The following is a 19,783-nucleotide window of genomic DNA, read 5'->3' on the forward strand; positions in this document are numbered from 1 at the left end:
CCATGAGCTGTGTAGGCAGTCTGTAGTCAAAACTGTATGTACATCCCTGGTGGGGATTGTTGTTGTATTGAACACTGCATGGTGTATTGATATGTGCTTGTGCATCCATGTCTTCCTCCTTATTCACAGGTACCTTCTTCATGTCTTCACAAGGCTGTCTCCTTTGTGGATGCAGTTCATGTTGTATGCAGTACACTGACACATTTGCCTGACATCAACACTCTGCAGTTGGAAGGGGTGGATGTGCTGGCTAATTCAGGTTGTAAAACTTGCACCACTTTGATTTGGTACTGTCATATTTTGGCAATGTTTCATCCTGTGTTGTTGTATTGTGTTGCTGGTAAGTATTTGGTCATGTGTGCTGTTTGTTATTGATTACTGGGAGCATATTGTCTGTGGCCTGTTTCCATTTGGGACTGTTAAAATTGATATAATATTGTTTCGTCCTCATTGTATATGTTGGCCTATGACCAGTCGCTCTGCGAGGTAATCTGCATCGCAAGGTCGTAACCTTAAGTTAATCGAGCCTCCATTTTAGGTTAAAGCCACCATTTTAGTTAGTCGTGCAAAGTCACCGTGTGGCCTAAAATGGCCGACCTGTGTTCTCTTGTTCTTACTTAACCTCTTCAACCTCTGTAGGCGAGTTAATGTCCAACCTGCCAGCAGGCTGCATGTTAGGGTCATGTAGACCTTGTCCTTTGTTGACCTCGGGATCAGGAGATTACTTGAATCAGTGATGTTAACCTACAAGTATATAAGAACAATAATGCTATTTAAACATGACATGTGAAACATCTGTTTGACCTGCATTGAAACAAATGTGTAAAGAGCGTAAAGTTAAACCCAGAGAATAACGGTGCTTGTTAGTAAATGTATTAAGAAGTAAGTGACGGGGACTCTGGGTTACATGACCTGAGATACTATATGTAATGTTCTTGTATAATCTCTCCTGTGTGTCGAATGATAAATAAACACATTTTTTTAAAAAAAGAAGTAAACCGCATGCACGAGATATGTAAATTAGGAATGAACCTGGCACGTACCCTAGCCCAGGACATGATTAACTTGTAGGAGGCTGGACATTGTTATGAAGAAACTGTATAAATATGCTGATGTCCAGCTAGCAATTCCTGTTCACTGCTCACATTGAACCTTCTGGTGGTCTCTGTGAAGTACTGACGGCGAAATAGCTATTTGTTTACTTTGTTTCGTAAACTGTTCAGTATTGCAATAAAGATTCTGGGAATCTTTACAAGCCCTTGTTGGTGTATTTCTCTTTGCATGGTGTAAAAGCCTTAATATTGTATTTTCTGATTCCAGAGATGGCGCCCGAATAGGGACCCTCAAGATCGACTTTGTCTCGTTGAAGGTTGGCTCGGCTATCGGACCGGGATCGGACGGTGCCAACAAAATGGCCCCTCTGGACGAGAAGCGAATTCCTCGACAGAACAGCACGATCCGATCCCTGAACGGTGAGCTGTAGACTGAGACGATGTCTTGACAAGGGTCCATATATCGAGGTGGGTAAATTTGCCGAAATCACCAGACACGTGAGTCCTTAGAACTGTTCTTAGTAACCCGATCAGGCCTCCCAGTCCTTTGGTCAGGTGAATCGTGACCCGATTCTTAATTTAACCCTGACAATTTGAATGTGGCGCATTGTACTCGCGAGCACAATTATTTGACCAGGTAACACCAGAATTCTTATATGCCTGGGAAATTGTTTGCCTGCTTCAGGGCATTATTCCGTAGATACAGACAATCTTTGGAAGATAGCCATCCCGCACCACAGGAGGGGTCGCCGGCATGTACTATGTACTGTAAGAAAGGCTTTGGTAGTATTACATTTAATGATATTTGGCACAGACAGACCAGACATAACTCTAATCTTTGGTGGCCAACCAACGGTAGCTTTGAAATCCCTCGTACAGAATATCTAGAGTCTGTATTGGTAAAGAAAAAGGGTAGACCTGCAGCATTTGATGCATTGCACAGTTGGAAAACAGAAGCTTTGCAGCAACAAAAAAGTGGAGCGAAACATATACGTCGACATATGACGAATGCCAAAAAGGCGCTGTTATATGATCAAAATAAACAAATGGAATCAGTTAGGAACATGGACAGAGCGTTTCAATTAGGCATTCAGGAAATGTACCCTTCAAAAGATTTTCATACATCCGATGAATTGATTAATACATTTTTGCATGAACGAAGGCCCGATGCCTCTGCTCCACCCCCAATACGTCCCTCCTCCTGGTGTTTTGCCTCTTCCTGTCGTTATTCCTCCTCCTATAGTTCCCCGGTCCTTCCTATTGTTCTTCCTGCTGTTCTTCAAGACATTGCTCCTTTGCCTGCCCCCTTGCTTCCAGCTATTGACATTCAGAATGTGCCTACTCTTCCTCTTCCAAGTGATTCTGCATCGCTTGTAGTAGACCAGGGAATTGGATCAAGGGTTGTGACTCGTAATACTGTGTCCCCAGATAAAAAGAATGAATTAATTACTTGGGCTAAACATTGTATGGAGAAGGATGAACAAGCTGCTGTTTTTTCCACACTCGGAAATCTGAAAAGTATTCCTGAAAAAAATGTTTTTATTGAAGGGTTAGGAACTCATTTGAGCATAATGTGGAATAGATTAAACAATGTAGATCTCCCACAAGGGTTACGGGATTTGAACACCTTAGCGTTGTCTAGAGATACTGCGGAGAAAGTATATGAGCATGTCAAGATGATTTTTGTGTATAAGAAGGAGTTGGAAGAGTTACAGAATGAAGAAGCAGATGGTGATAGTTTAGGTACTATGTTCTTACAGAAACAGTTTTCTCCTTGCCGTGAATTGATAGGTGAGGAAGCGCAAATTTGTACAAAGGATGCGATAAGATGGATTTCGGATATGTCGATAACTCCAGATGAAGTATATGACATGTATGGTCAGTATACGTTAGAAATGCAAAAGAAAGTGATACAGGTTATGGTAGAATACCTGCAGAATGAGTGTGTAAAAAGAAAAATGTGTTGTCCCGCAGAATTGTTGAGTGTTTATAAGAGAGCCTTTTCGATTGATACCTCGTCGACTGCCTTAGTGCTTGATTTGGCTCTGTTGCTTAGTAAGCGTTCGGAGCTACCTACTTCTCAGTTGCCTATGAGAGAGGTCCCTCCGACATTCATCCCAAAAGTTGAGATTGCGGCCGATGCTGCACGAGGTATAGTCGCTGTGAACATTCCTGCACATTATGTATCACAGTTTGTTCATGTCCCGTTCTCGAGACAGGAAGTGAACACCATAAAGCAATCTATTCCTGATATAAGAAAGAATCCGACGGGGTTCTATAAAGAAATAGAGTCAGTCTTACAATCATCGGTATTCACCTTAAGTGATATTGATTTATTATTTCCCGTACTCCTGCCAGTTGATTTGTGGAAACAGATTAGGACTGTAGATGATGTACCTGGGTTAGGAGATACATGGGATAACATGGTTAGGTTCGGCAGAGAAAGACCAGCTGGCGAGCGACCGCCTCAAGTGATATTAACTTTGCCTGATAGGATTATTGTAAAATTAAAAACTATAGTTCCTGAAAAAAGAATCATTTGGGACAAGCTTCCGGCCTGTGCCCAAGGAAAGTCTGAGGGTGCTACCGAGTTCTTCAATCGGTTCGAACAGGTATTTTCAGATTTCAGTGGACAAGACTTAGGCACAGAGTCAGGGAAAAGGCCTTTTGTCGACAAATTTGTATGTGGATTGCTGCCTGACATCCAGTTACAGATTATGTCCTCCGAAAGCGCTTGGCAAGCGAAATCTCAATCAGAAGTACTGCACATGGCTCAGTACTATGAAAATCATGTGAATAATGAAAAGGAAAAACTTGAGAAAAGAAAGGGTGACCTGAAAACAAAAGTACTATTGCAACAGATCGTTAGAAACCCTAGAGGGGGTAATCAATTTAGAGGTCAATACATTCTACAGGGAAGTACGCCCCTGGCGCCGGTAACCATTAACCAGTGTGCCTATTGTCGACAAGAAGGTTACTGGCGCGCACAATGTCCGACCTTGCAGCAAAGGTCATTTGGGAACATAGGTAGACGATCCAGAGGTCGCCCAGGTGCAGGGGGCCCTGGCAGAGGTCAGTTTGCGCCAGAATCACCGCAACCTTCTTCACAGGATAAACAAGTTTCGAGTGTGGATAATAGAAAGATTTTTGATCATCCTTCTGCCACGTGCCTCTCTGAAGAGCTTTCTTTTGACGATATTTTGTTTCGTTAGGATTGCCCGAAGCAGGATTTGGAACCAATGCCTATTCCCGTTCATCAGAAAGGTCCCTACGTTGAGATGGCGGTGGGAAATAGGAAGCATCTATTTTTAGTAGATACGGGAGCACAAAAGTGTTCCATTGACCATTCACGGGTTCCAAACATTCCCCTGTCAGGGCAGTCCAACGTTTCCGTAGGGTTTTCAGGCACACCTGTAGTTTGTCCAGTCTCTTTGCCGGTACCGATAACACTGGGTCCCTTCACGGAGCAGTGTCCATTTCTACTTACTACAAACTGTGGAGAGAATTTGCTGGGTTTAAATTTGCAGAAGGAATTGAATGCAGTAATATATTGCTCCTCCGACGGAGTTCGGTTAACAATTTCACCTCAGCAATCACTCGCCTCTCAGTTTTTGACTCGGCCTTTACCGCCAGAATTCAGTTACATTCCGGAATTCTTATGGGCAATTGATGATAATGATGTGGGCATTCTTCAAATTGAACCTGTTAAAATTATTCTGAAGCATGGAGTAAAATTGCCTCGCATCCCACAATATAAGATCTCAGTTGAAGGCGAACAGGCTTTGAAATGTATAGTTTCTGATTTTGTACATCGTGGAGTAATTGAGGAAATTACAGGTAGTTTGTGTAACAGCCCGATTTTGCCAGTATATATAAAAGGTGATAATGCGATTCCTTTTCAGTTTATAATTGATTTGCGTGCTATTAACAAAATTGTGGCTCCTCAATTTCCCATTGTACCTGATGTTACAATGATACTAACTATGATTCCGGCTTATGCCACTCACTTTAGCGTTGTTGACCTTAAAACGCATTTTTCAGTATTCCTTCACATAAGGATAGTAAGCATTTGTTTGCATTTACCCTAGGTGGACCCTCGTTCACATTCACTCGTGCACCACAAAGGTACACTGAGAGTCCAAGTATTTATAGTAGAGCATTGAAAGAGCAACTCGATACTCTCGAGTTGCCTACTACTTGCACGTTACTACAGTATGTAGATGATCTCCGCTTGGCTGCTGATTCTGAGAGTACCTGTAAAGAAGGCACCATGTTGTTGCTTTGTCATCTAGCAAAACATGGCCACAAAGCTTCACTCAAAAAATTCCAATATTTTTGTCAGGAGGTTGCCTATTTAGGCTATCTCCTGTCAAAGGAGGGAAGAAGGTTGACACCTGAACGAATAAAAACTATTTCTGGCATGTCTGTCCCAAATACGCAGAAGGAAGTTAGAGCCCTGATAGGTATGGCTTCTTACTGTAGATTGTGGATCCCTAACTTTTCGTTAACGATTAAACCAATGCTGGCTTTGACAAAGAAGGGCATTTCTTTGCCATTGCCATGGACTTTGGAACACCAGACAGCATTTGATTTGCTCAAAACCGCGCTGTGTTCGGCACCGGTTTTAGGAACTCCAAATTATGGAAAGGCCTTCATGTTGTATGTGCATGAACGTGATGGATGTACTTTGGCTGTGTTATTGCAGGAACATGGAGGGAAGAATAGGCCGTTCAGCTATTTCTCATCCGTCCTTGATCCTGTTGCATGTGCTTTGCCGAGATGTTTGAGAGCTGTCTCTGCTGCTGCTGTGTTTGTAAAACAGAGCAAGGGAATGGTCCTGGGTCATGCGTTAACCCTAATGGTACCTCACTCTGTAGATATTTTATTATATAGAACTCAAACGCAACACCTTACTTCCGCACGATTGACAAGATACGAATTGATCTTGTTTGCTCCCCACATTCAAATTCAGAGGTGTTGTGTATTAAATCCGGCTGAACTTTTACCTGTCCCGCAAGATACTGTTGATGGTGACCAAACGTCACACGATTGCCTTTACACTACAGAACAAGAGACTAAATCGATTTGAAAGACACGACTTTGAATAGTCCATAAGGAGAGCTATTTTGTGATGGCTCCTGTTTCAAACTTCCAAATGGAACATCCACGGCTGCTTATGTCGTCACTACCTTTAGCACGATTGTGGAAACCAAAAGAATTATGCATAACTCTGCGCAGGCCGCTGAAATTATAGCATTAACTCGAGCTTGTGAACTTTCTGAAGGGCTTACAGTAAATATATATACTGACAGTCAGTATGACTTTGGGGTAGTTCACAAATTCGGTAGGCTTTGGAAAGAACAAGGCTTCTTGACCTCACCTGGCACAAAAATACAGCACAGCACTTTAATAGTGCGATTACTTTCAGCGCTTGCGCTCCCTTTTCAGTTAGCCATTGTAAAATGTACAGCACATCAAAAGGTTACAGATGATGTAGGAAAAGGGAATGCTTTCGCTGATCAGATAGCTAAACAAACTGCTACTGATTTTAGTTCAGAAATGTATGCTGTAAGGGAAACTGTAAATGTTTGTACTTTTGGTGAAAGTATCGTTTCTGTAAAAGACATTCAAGCAGATGCTACTGCAGAGGAGACCAAGAAATGGGTCGAGGGTGCAGGGAGATTGGATGGTGATGGGTGTTGGGTGGACAATGTTGAAGAAAAATGTTTACTCCCTGACGCCTACATTACAATGATGGTCATTATGGCTCATGGTCCAACCCATGTCTGTGCACGTAAATTGACTACAATGTTACATAGTGTATGGGCCAATGATAACATTTTCAAAATTGCGCAGCGCTTTGTCCAAGGGTGCATGGTCTGCTTGCAGCACAATGTGGGAAAAGGTACCTCGACTCCTAGAGGAAGTTTCGCTCCACCTTCTGTTCCGTTTGAGGTCATCCACTTTGATTTTATTGAGATGGAACATTGTAACAATCTTAAATACGTATTGGTTGTCATTTGTACATTTAGCAAGTGGGTTGAGGCCTTCCCTGTTAGAGATGCAACGGCCATAACCACGGCAAAAACTCTGTTGAAAGAGTTCTTTCCTAGGTTCGGGCTACCAAGAGTCATCTGGTCGGATAATAGGCCACACTTTATCGCTGCCGTAATCCTACAAATATGCGAAGGATTGCATATTGATAAACTGTTCAATTCGGCCAGACATGCCCAAAGTGCCGGATTAGTGGAAAAGCACAACAGCATTATAAAGAACAAGTTCGCTAAGATGTGTGCTGGCACCAAGTTAAAATGGCCGGGCGCCTTACCGATCGTGTTTCTGTCGATGAGAACAACCCCTCAAACTAAGACTGGGCTCTCTCCCTTTAAGATGGTAATGGGGATGCCTGCCACTATTTGGGGTATGCCAAAGAGTCACTCATTGCGGGATATAGAGAATGTGCTTCTTTCAGATTATTGTAACCAGTTGACTAAAAATCTATTTTCAATTTATCACCAGGTGCGAGAGGCATTACCTGTACCGTACGAGGGTCCCGGTCACAGTCTACGACCAGGAGATTGGATCCTCACAAAAGTTTTTGAAAGGTCATCTTGCCTTGCACCTCAGTGGAGGGGTCCCTAGCAGGTCCTGCTAGTCACCTAGACTGCTGTGTGGGTAGCAGGGCGAAAGAACTGGATACATGCAACACACACCAAACGGATCCCGCAGCCCATGCCATACGATACAGAAGACACAGAATCCCTTTCCAATGCTGTAACCAACGTGCCCGAAACAGCAACAACCGACAAGAGAGTATCGGAGACCGTTCCAGAGTTCGTAAGGCCAGACAAAATGACCATCTTGTCTCCACACTCTCCAACAGTGGTACTTCCGGATCATCCATTTTCTGAACCCATTTCCGTTCATTCGCCACCTCCAGTGGGAAGTGACGACATACTTTTTTCTGACCCTTCAGCACTGGAAATTGTGAAATATAATTTACGTCCAAGAAGATAGACGTACAGCACGGTTTGACTGTGCGATTGAGGAAATAATTTGAGGGATTGCCTTTTGGCCCGACTGTACGAAAGGATTCTGTTGGCTAAGGGTTGTGGGAAAGACATTAAGAAGACGCGCGACTGGAGTCGCCAGCAAGCGAACAATTGGTGTTTTTCGATTGAAGACTACGATGCCTGCACCCGCTACCGCTCGCACTGAAATTTTAATAAATATGTGACTAGCAGAGACAATGATCAAGCGTGTAAGGGGACCCCGAAAATGTATTGTTGCCTTTTTGTAATAATAACTGGGTTTTTAGTAATTATTGGTTTTGGGTTATGGTACCTGGAGGAAGCATATCTGCTAGAGGACTTTTTACCTGTTGAAAATGTATCTGTTATACCTACTACTTCCGTGCAATTGCATACCTTGTCGCCTAGAGATTCTTCGCATAGACTGAACTATCAGAATAATACTCTTTTGTTAATAATGAATGCCACTCATGCAATTTTTAATAGAACCAACTGCTGGATCTGCTCGCATTTACCGCAACATGGGGATAAGGGGCTCGGTTGGTACATTTATCCTTTACCTTTGACAACTGCTTGTTATGCTTCTCTTAGAGCACTATTCTTTGGCCGTTGGAATGACAGCATCTCAGGGAACTTTGATGGTACAAATTTGAATAGTTTTGAAAAACGTGTTTTGATGCCCCTGGGATGCTCACTGTTTGCAAATAGGAGTAAGCCAAACATTGCTTCTGTTAGGACCTCTGATAGATTGTCTCGTCCTTTTCAGTCTTTGATCTCTTTTAAAATGGCTCCTATAGGCTATAAGGATGCCACGCCTCCATCCTATTCTGTTAACCATACCCCCGATTCAGTTTCCTTCTGCATACAGAGGAATGGAACACGGTCAATGGGTGATTTTAGGAGATGCGCCAACGTTGCAAATTTGACTAGTGAGAACAAACCTCTGTATGTAGGTGAACCTGTCTATTTCGTTTGGGGTAATGTGGCATTTCCATGGTTGCCCAGGGATTGGCAAGGAACCCGTTATTTAGGGATTCTATTACCTGGGGTATTTATTGCCAGTACTGCAGACATTTCGAAGACTCGTCCACGAGATGTGAAGGGGGATACTTCAGCATAAACTCTAGGAGACATTATGAAATCCTTTGTGCCATTTTTTGGGCAAATTATGAATTCGGAAGATATCAGGGGACTAGCGAGAATACTGGAGAAAACCATCAACCGGACAACTGACATACTCTATAATATGACGTTAGAACAGAAAGCGATAAGATTAGTAGCTCTTCAAAACCAGATGGCATTAGATGTCATTCTGGCAGAGCGTGGAGGAGTATGTAAATTAGTGGGGTCCGCTTGCTGCGTTTACGTACCAGACTCCTCTCCAACGATCTTTAGGGCGATCCAAAATCTATATGTTCTTAGTTCGGAAGTACATGTTCCTGAGGGAAACTGGGAACTTAGTGCATGGTTTTGGGACCTCCTACGGTCATGGGGATGCAAGTTGTTTTCGGCCCTGCTGATTATCTTGGGTAGTTTTCTATTCCTTTGTCGTTGTATACAGTGTCTCCCTGGTATATGTTCGGTATTAGGGGGGAGGAGCGCGCAAGCAACAAGTGTATTAGGGCATGAAATATACGCCCCAGATAAGGTTTCCAAGGAGTATGTGTTGAAAGAAACTCTAGTGTTTGATCTGATGGCAATAGATTTGTCTGGTAATGATTCAGGGTCTATGGACGTTGAAATGTAGAGTTAGTCGTAAAGTGACTGGAAGTAGTTTAGCGCTTGGCATAGGCCAAAAGGAGGGTTTGTTAAAACTGATATAATATTGTTTCTTCCTCATTGTATATGTTGGCCTATGCCCAGTCGCTCTGCCGGGAAACCCGCATCGCAAGGTCGTAACCTTAAGTTAATCGAGCCTCTATTTTAGGTTAAAGCCGCCATTTTAGTTAGTTGTGCAAAGTCACCCTGTGGCCTAAAATGGCCGACCTGTGTTCTCTTGTTCTTACTTAACCTCTTCAACCTCTGTAGGCGAGTTAATGTCCAACCTGCCTGCAGGCTACATTTTAGGGTCATGTAGACCTTGTCCTTTGTTGACCTCGGGATCAGGAGATTACTTGAATCAGTGATGTTAACCTACAAGTATATAAGAACAATAATGCTATTTAAACATGACATGCGAAACATCTGTTTGACCTGCATTGAAACAAATGTGTAAAGAGCGTAAAGTTAAACCCAGAGAATAATAGTGCTTGTTAGTAAATGTATTAAGAAGTAAACCGCATGCACGAGACATGTAAATTAGGAATGAACCTGGCGCGAACCCTAACCCAGTACATGATTAACTTGTAACCAGCTAGCAATTCCTGTTCATTTCTCACATTGAACATTCTGGTGGTCTCTGTGAAGTACTGACGGTCAAATAGCTATTTGTGTACTTTGTTTCGTAAACTGTTCAGTATTGCAATAAAGATTCTGGTAATCTTTACAAGCCCGTGTTGCTGTATTTCTCTTTGCATGGTGTAAAAGCCTTAATATTGTATTTTCTGATTTCACAGGACAATGCATTTTGTGACACTTGTGTCATGTGTTGTGCATTCCTTTGTTTGCTTTCACATTGCATGACATGCAATGGTGTGTTGGGTAGCGGAGATGGGGAGGGGTTGTGTGACATGGCGCGTTTTTCATGTTCTATTTTGCAAGGGGGTAGTCATTCATGCAGCATAAATGTGTGTCTTTTTGTGACACAGCATTGGTTGTCTTTCGGTAGGTAGGGATGCACACAATGTAACATTTCCAGGTGACCAATCTCAGGCTGGTATGGTTGTGACAGTTGACTGTCCCTTATGTCATCATCATTGATTGTCAGCTGGTATGTGCCAGAGCTGTGTGTACTCCACAGGGGTGTGATTTTAGGTGAAGTAATTAGCCACCAGCTGCGTGCGGTCTGCCTCACCATGTGCCCTTTCCCCTCCCATGTGCAGTGGCCGTGCATGTGGTTGGGGATGTGGGGGCACCACCATGTCCACCGGCAGGCCCCGGCGGGTTGCAACATTGTGCAGGACACATGCTGCCACTATGATCCTGCACACTACAGGGGGCGCGTATAGCAGCTACCCACCAGAGCGGTCAAGGGAGCGAAAGCGTGACTTGAGCACTCCCAAAGTGCGCTCCACTATGCCCCGGATTGCAATATGGGCTGTGTTGTATCTTACCTCGGGTGGTGTGGTGGGGTTCCGAATTGGCGTCATCATGTGGGTGCTCAGAGGGTAGTCACTGTCCCCTGGGGACGTGATGATGGGTATCACTAGTGAGTTTGTGACATTACTCAGTATCTGACATGCATGCATGTGCAGAGGCATTTATACTCACCAAGCAGCCATGTATCGCCATGCCGCCCAGCTTCTAGGTCCCGGTTTAAGGGTGACATTCTGTAAATGAAACTGTCATGGGTGGACCCTGGATAGTTGGCATATACTGAGGTGATGATTCCCTTGGCATCACATACTACCTGCACGTTGATGGAATGCCAGTGCTTGCGGTTTCTATAGATGTGCTCAGTTGCCCTGGGAGGACTTAGAGCCACATGGGTGCAATCAATGGCCTCTAGCACTTTGGGGAAGTGTGCCACCCCGTAAAAATCCTGGACGGCAGCCTGCCTTTCTGCAGGTGTTCTGGGCAGGTATATGTGCCTGCGGACTGAGGAGCGTGCAGTCATGATGGCCAACACCTGGTGTAGGCAGCACGACTGCGTGGCCTGAGACACCCCCCCACTATGGCACTTGTCCGCTGAAATGAACCAGTAGCCAAGAAGTGCAGTACATTGAGTACCTTTTCCAAGGGGCTCAGTGCTTGGGAGCAAGGGTGGGTGATGTGAGGTCATCCTCCCACTCACTCACTCACCAGGTTGAGTATTATGTGAGGTGGAAACCTGTACCTCCCATATACCTGGTCATCAGGCATCCCAAAAATTCTGGGCCTGACTATCCTCCTCCTCCTCCTGCGGTGTCCCACGACCACTGCTGCGATGGAACGGTATGTTCATTGTAGCGTCTGAGCTTATTTGTTTGTGCACACTTTTATGCTGCGCAGGGCCGCGTACGCCTGCTTCCTGCTGGCGTACGTGTTTCCAGATTAGCGCGTCTTTTTTGGCGCACGCGTTTCCCCTGTTCGATTCCATGAATATGTGTTGTAGGCGTGCATGTGGGCGTTCCGCGCATTTAACTCTTGTACTTCCCCCGTAAGGCCCACATTTTCACGCGTTGTTCCCCATTCCGCGTGTTACGCCCCGTGTTCCGCCCACTTTTGTTGTGTGTGTCGCGCTATGTGCGCTTTCGCTGTGCGTGTAGCGCATGCCGTTTGATGACGTGTGCGCCCATGTGCGCCACGCAGGCTTTTAGCGCACTTCCCAGGATATACACGCGCACAGACTTCCATTAATCGATGTGTGCGGCTTGCACACGCTTGCGCTGCGATTTTCGCTGCACATTAATTCCATGAATCGGCTTGTTAGAGTCTTCCCCAGGATCCGTTTTTATTTGGTATTGACTCAAATGCAGATCAATTTTAATTATTGTTTTAAAATCATTGAATTGCTGTCTGTATTAGTCATGTGTTTGATTTATGAGTGTAATAATTCCTTTGCATTCATTAATGCAAAATCGTCTCACACCGTTAGTTTGCTTTTCCTCTGGCATCCAAATATGCCTTTGCCCTTAACTTGCAGGTTTCTTTTGTTACACATTCCACATCCCCTGCCTATCATTTCTTACATCTTGTTAGATTCCTCTGATACCCTCTGGGCTTGTTTACCTTCTCAGGTAAACGGTAGATTTCTACCAGCGCAGGGAAAACATTGCATGAAAAAGACAAAGTGGCATCTCAAGTATTTAGCCACTGTATAGTTGGATCAAGGCAAGCCGGTCAAGTGGCGCAGCGAGTAGAAACGCTCACTTTGACATTCATGCAGAGCTTCATAACACAGGTTCGAATCCCGGCAGGGCCAAACTCAGCCTTTCATCCTTCCTAGGTCGATAAATGACCACCACACCCCATGGGTAATAATAAGCAGCGCTCAGATACCTGAGGATTCGTAGCGCTATATAAATGCCAAATTATGATATATTTTTATTATTCGTTTGCAAACTATGCCACACTTGGCAGAGGTACTGGCATCTTAAGCCTCTTCATCATCACTCAGTGGGTTTTGGACTTTCCCTCACTTCCCTGTGAAAAGCTGCTTCGCATATAACAAAAGGAGTTGCCAAGTATTACAAGCATCCGTGAGATCGAGTATTCTAAACTTCTGCAACACTCAAGAGGGTGGAAGTGCACCCCAGCTAAGATGCAGGAAAACCAGTCTAAACACGTTTCCCCAAGTGTTTTTACACTTCCACACAATCATTATGAGGCAGTTAGATGGACAAGCCAAGAAGAAATAGGAGTATAGTGATCATTGACTGCCAATAAGCCATATTCAGGTTAATCCGAAGCTGCAAGAAGCTTTATTAGAGGGCCTGACATTTTTCCGTAGATGCTGGGGTAGAGTGGGCGTGGGAGCGAGCACTTTTAGCACATCTGCAGGTGTACATCAGGTGTACTGCCATTGCAGCCTGAGCCCAGCAGGGCCAACTATGAGATAAAAAGTAGATCCAGGGAGACCACTCTGAAGACAGAGGCACTTTGGCCCTCTTTCCAGCAGAAGAAATTGTCCTATCTTCTGATCCCAGTACAGTCCGCAGCCAGGGAATGCTTAACATTTGATGCAAGTAGTGTTCTAAATGTTTGACATGTCAACACACTGTGCTCTGCACTTTTAACCCTTGCTACAAGGAACTAGTGACCAATGGTGACTTCTGAGCATCCCTAATTCCATACAATGATGGCATCTGTCGCCTGCCTTAATGTGATTCAAATTAACAATGAGATCAATGCGCATCTATTTTAGTGCGATAAGTATTTTTGGAATGTAAAAAAAACGAATATATTTATCTGTGTACCATTTGTAAGTGCTTTGTGTTGTGTACTGTCTGCTGACGCCTTTTACTGGGACACAAGCAACAATAGGGCAAATTAGTACACGTTTAATGATATTTGGAACAGTCATACGTGTGCCATTATCCCATTCCAATGTGCAGTAAAAAAGTATTGATGTTTCCCCATGTTACCTATTATAAAAATTCGTCTCTTCTCTAAATTAATGTTACTTATGGTAACCTATGCCCAGTTAGTTTTTACCTGAATAGATAAAACCTCATTGTATACCAAAACTGTTCCAAGACCGAATTGCTCCTTTTTTCTACGAAAGGTCTTGCCTTTAAGTAAGTTATTGGCTGAATAATTCTGCATTAAATGGTTAGAATTCTTTTTATAGTCTCTCCTTTCACCTTATTATTATTTTTTGGTATTTATTTGGATGGTTAGACAGACACTTGTACCAGAAGTGCCCTGCATAGAACCAAAAGTACAGGCAGTGAAGAAAGTCAATTTTCAGGATGAATTTGGATAGTTACCGTGGTCATAATTGTGCAGGCGAGCTGTTTATATAACAATGGGACATTTGCTGATGGGGAGTCATGCATAGATATATTATACATTTTCCCCATTCACAGTTAGTTGTTTAATGACAGGGTAGTTCGAGCAGAAGGACTAATGTGAATGGTTGGAGGATAGCCATTCACAGCCTATAAGGAAATGCTTGAGCCTCGACTTAGGTGAGAGGAGGCAAGAAGCACTAGGTGGCAAAAGTGGAGGTGGGGACGAGAGAGGTTGTTGTGACTCAAAGAAAAGAGAGCCCCAGTGTGAGAGAAGAGGACGAGGAAATAAGCTAGCTAGTAGGAGTGTAGGTCACTGATTTCATGATAAATAGTAAACGCTTCAGGGTGCGGGGGTGGGGTTTTTTATTAAGAGGTACCCGGCATGGTGGCGGTATGCAGAGGTGCAAGAAAATCAAGATGGATTGTTGAGGGTGCATGTGGCAAAGCTGAGCACCGTTTGAGGGGAGCAAAAGAGTACATGGAGAAGACCAGGATCAGGCTGGAGCTGTACTCAAATTTTCTGAGGACCAGGGAGGAAAGTGAAGCTTTGCCAAAGTGGTGGGTGAGGTCCGGGTGATCTTCTCAATACTTAGAAAGTTGATCATGTTCATAGAGGCAGTGATAGTGATGACATTATTTAGTTTAAATTAAATGTCTAAGAGGGTCACAAGGGTATATGCTTTGGGTCACGGAGTGAGATATCGAGAGGATAGAAGATAAGGGATGGGAGAGTGGGATTAGCATTGTAAAGGAAGTGAAAACTAGTTGGTGTTAAGTTAACTTTTGCTGAAAAATGTAAGCACTTTACTCCGGTTCTATGTGATTTTTCTGTCGCGGGAAAGTCAGCGACGGAAAAGTTTGCATATGAAATGTACGAACCACAAAAGGTTTGTACATTTCCCATGCAAACACACATTTAAAGCCCCTACAGACCCCCACCCACAACACACCCACATCCACACCCCCAACACACCCCCAACATACCCCCACCCTACTTACCTTCGAAGATGCGCTGTGTCCCTGCGGCACCAGTTCCCTTTCACTTCTGTGACCGGGAACCGGCGCAGCAGGGTCCTTTTCTTTTTTCTTTATTTCGGAAGCTGCAGGGGTTTCCCCCGCTACTATAAAGTATAGTGAGCGGGGAGTTGCGGGGGACAGCCCCGCAGCCCCTGTTTTTTTTTTCTTGGGTGTGCTGCAGGGGGGTTTCCCCCCGCAACACCCTGCTCACTATAGTATAGTCAGGCACTGGTACATTTGTTAATCCCCATTCCCATGGAGTCAGATAGGACTCTATGGGAGTGGGGACACGGAAGCACCGGCACCATTGTTAACGGTGCTGGTGCATCAGTGAAGTGTTTGCCTACCTTGACCGCTGCACCCGGCAGTGTCAGACCAGTCGGGCACATCGGCTCCAGCAGGCAACCACGTAGTTTGCTGGTCCGGAAACAAGGGTGCCGGTGAGCTTACTGGCACCCTTGTTTTCTGACTAGCAAACTTGTCATGAGGCCCAATATCTATTTCTGAGCTACACAACATCAGGTGAATAAAATATATCTTCTTTTTTGTGTCTACCAGAAGAAGCAATTGTACTGGTCTATAGTGACAAGGAAGAGCGAGATGGGGTAATTGGCAGACTAATGCGGAAGCCTAAACATGTGTAGTTGGGACTCTGATGAGGAAGAGTGAGGTGCATAGTTTTGAACTGTGACAAGGAAGAGTGAGGTGGAGTAGTTGTGATGAGGAAGAGCAAGGCATGGTTAGTGGGGGACTGTGACAAGGAAGAATGAGTTGGTGCACAAATATACCTTACACATTCAATCAATCAATAGTTACTTTATTTCAGTCAATGCCTATAAAAGTGTGATACATTTCAATACTGCAATTGTGAGACATGAAGTGCATATTGTGCAGTTACAAAATGTAAGTTTACAATTTAAGAAGAGGGGAGATAATACTTTGCCATTGAAATTACTAGATAGAAAGAGTACATAAAACAGATGAAACTTAAAAAAAGACACATACTATTTGAGAATCAAGGTTCACAGTTACAATTGGTGGGGGACTCACTCCACTAGGCGATAGGACATACATTTTTATTTGATCGAATACGCCAGGCTCTATGTAGAAAACTAAAAACAGCAAAAACAACATCTTCATGGACTGTCGATTTGCAAAAGGCATGTCCATCTAACGCGCAAGTTGGTGTATATTTGAAAAAGATGGAATACAGCCAGGATTGTCTGAGCCAAGTGGATACCCAGCAAAGCAAGAGAAAGCGTAAATCTGTTTCAATTTCCAAGAGGCAGTAAGGACAGAGATTATTAGAATCCCTTGTCCATTTGTGGGTAAATGCTGCAACTGGGAAAATATTATATCAAAAATTGATTTATAAAGCTTTGTGTGTGCTCGGGGACATGGATTTAAGGTAGGATTCTGGGTTAGTTTCAAACCTGAAACTAATGTAACCCAGAAAATAAAACTTGTTCGGTTGGTTTATTCCAGAATCAGGATCTTGACGAAGAGTGTTTCGAGCTTTGATTTAACAACTCTCTTTAGTTCTTACGAGATGGGATCCTTTTTGGCCAGAATTGTTGACATCACAATTTTCTGAAGTACATTACACAAGTGATTATACAATTTTCATTTACCATTTGTTGATTTGGCTATTTCTCCAAAGGTTTCGCTGTACAAAGTTAGTTCAGCCAAAGAGATTATGTGTGACCAAATAACAAGAGGCCTTGAGAGCGTCTCAAACCTGAGCACTGTAAAGCCTAGTTTCCACCCATAAAGGAATAATGGGGTTGCTGTTCGGGAGATTTACGGTTTTCTTTATACATTTTTATTCAATTATGGAAAAGGCAGAGGAAGCATCATAGCCCCAAATTTCACAGCTCTACATGGCAGTTGACCGTGCCTGGGCAGCAGAAACATCAAGAACAATTAGATGTAGCCGATAGCCTGTTTTTGCATTAAGTACATGGATTGCATCTGAATGTCTTTAGAGAATCAGCTCACTTTTATTCACTTGACCGGACCACTTATGATTTTCTTCAAATCTCACGCTCGGGTAGTCGTAAAATCTCACCCGTTGACGTCTCTCCCTATGTATTGAAATATTGATGGAGATTCTACGTGAAGTGTGGCATACCATCACCATGGTTTTGGTGCAGTTTATTAAAGGTTTCCTCTCTTTGCACAATTCAGTGAGTATGGATCAAGGCAAGCCGGTCTAGTGGCACAGCGAGTAGAACGCTCACTTTGACATTCATGCAGAGCTTGATAACACAGGTTTGAATCCCGGCAGGGCCAAACTCAGCCTTTCATCCTTCCTAGGTAGATAAATGACCACCACGCCCCATGGGTGATAATAAGCAGCGCTCAGATACCTGAGGATTCGTAGCGCTATATAAATGCCAAATTATGATATATTTTTATTATTCATTTGCAAACTATGCCACACTTGGCAGAGGTACTGGCATCTTAAGCCTCTTCATCATCACTCAGTGGGTTTTGGACTTTCCCTCACTTCCCTGTGAAAAGCTGCTTCGCATATAACAAAAGGAGTTGCCAAGTATTACAAGCATCCGTGAGATCGAGTATTCTAAACTCCTGCAACACTCAAGAGGGTGGAAGTGCACCCCAGCTAAGATGCAGGAAAACCAGTCTAAACACGTTTCCCCAAGTGTTTTTACACTTCCACACAATCATTATGAGGCAGTTAGATGGACAAGCCAAGAAGAAATAGGAGTATAGTGATCATTGACTGCCAATAAGCCATATTCAGGTTAATCCGAAGCTGCAAGAAGCTTTATTAGAGGGCCTGACATTTTTCCGTAGATGCTGGGGTAGAGTGGGCGTGGGAGCGAGCACTTTTAGCACATCTGCAGGTGTACATCAGGTGTACTGCCATTGCAGCCTGAGCCCAGCAGGGCCAACTATGAGATACAAAGTAGATCCAGGGAGACCACTCTGAAGACAGAGGCACTTTGGCCCTCTTTCCAGCAGAAGAAATTGTCCTATCTTCTGATCCCAGTACAGTCCGCAGCCAGGGAATGCTTAAGATTTGATGCAAGTAGTGTTCTAAATGTTTGACATGTCAACACACTGTGCTCTGCACTTTTAACCCTTGCTACAAGGAACTAGTGACCAATGGTGACTTCTGAGCATCCCTAATTCCATACAATGATGGCATCTGTCGCCTGCCTTAATGTGATTCAAATTAACAATGATATCAATGCGCATCTATTTTAGTGCGATAAGTATTTTTGGAATGTAAAAAAAACGAATATATTTATCTGTGTACCATTTGTAAGTGCTTTGTGTTGTGTACTGTCTGCTGACGCCTTTTACTGGGACACAAGCAACAATAGGGCAAATTAGTACACGTTTAATGATATTTGGAACAGTCATACGTGTGCCATTATCCCATTCCAATGTGCAGTAAAAAAGTATTGATGTTTCCCCATGTTACCTATTATAAAATTTCGTCTCTTCTCTAATTTAATGTTACTTATGGTAACCTATGCCCAGTTAGTTTTTACCTGAATAGATAAAAACCTCATTGTATACCAAAACTGTTCCAAGACCGAATTGCTCCTTTTTTCTACGAAAGGTCTTGCCTTTAAGTAAGTTATTGGCTGAATAATTCTGCATTAAATGGTTAGAATTCTTTTTATAGTCTCTCCTTTCACCTTATTATTATTTTTTGGTATTTATTTGGATGGTTAGACAGACACTTGTACCAGAAGTGCCCTGCATAGAACCAAAAGTACAGGCAGTGAAGAAAGTCAATTTTCAGGATGAATTTGGATAGTTACCGTGGTCATAATTGTGCAGGCGAGCTGTTTATATAACAATGGGACATTTGCTGATGGGGAGTCATGCATAGATATATTATACATTTTTCCCCATTCACAGTTAGTTGTTTAATGACAGGGTAGTTCGAGCAGAAGGACTAATGTGAATGGTTGGAGGATAGCCATTCACAGCCTATAAGGAAATGCTTGAGCCTCGACTTAGGTGAGAGGAGGCAAGAAGCACTAGGTGGCAAAAGTGGAGGTGGGGACGAGAGAGGTTGTTGTGACTCAAAGAAAAGAGAGCCTCAGTGTGAGAGAAGAGGACGAGGAAATAAGCTAGCTAGTAGGAGTGTAGGTCACTGATTTCATGA

Source organism: Ambystoma mexicanum, chromosome 10, assembly GCF_040938575.1.
Source record: "Ambystoma mexicanum isolate Mex_15411 chromosome 10, UKY_AmexF1_1, whole genome shotgun sequence".
NCBI lineage: Eukaryota > Metazoa > Chordata > Amphibia > Caudata > Ambystomatidae > Ambystoma > Ambystoma mexicanum.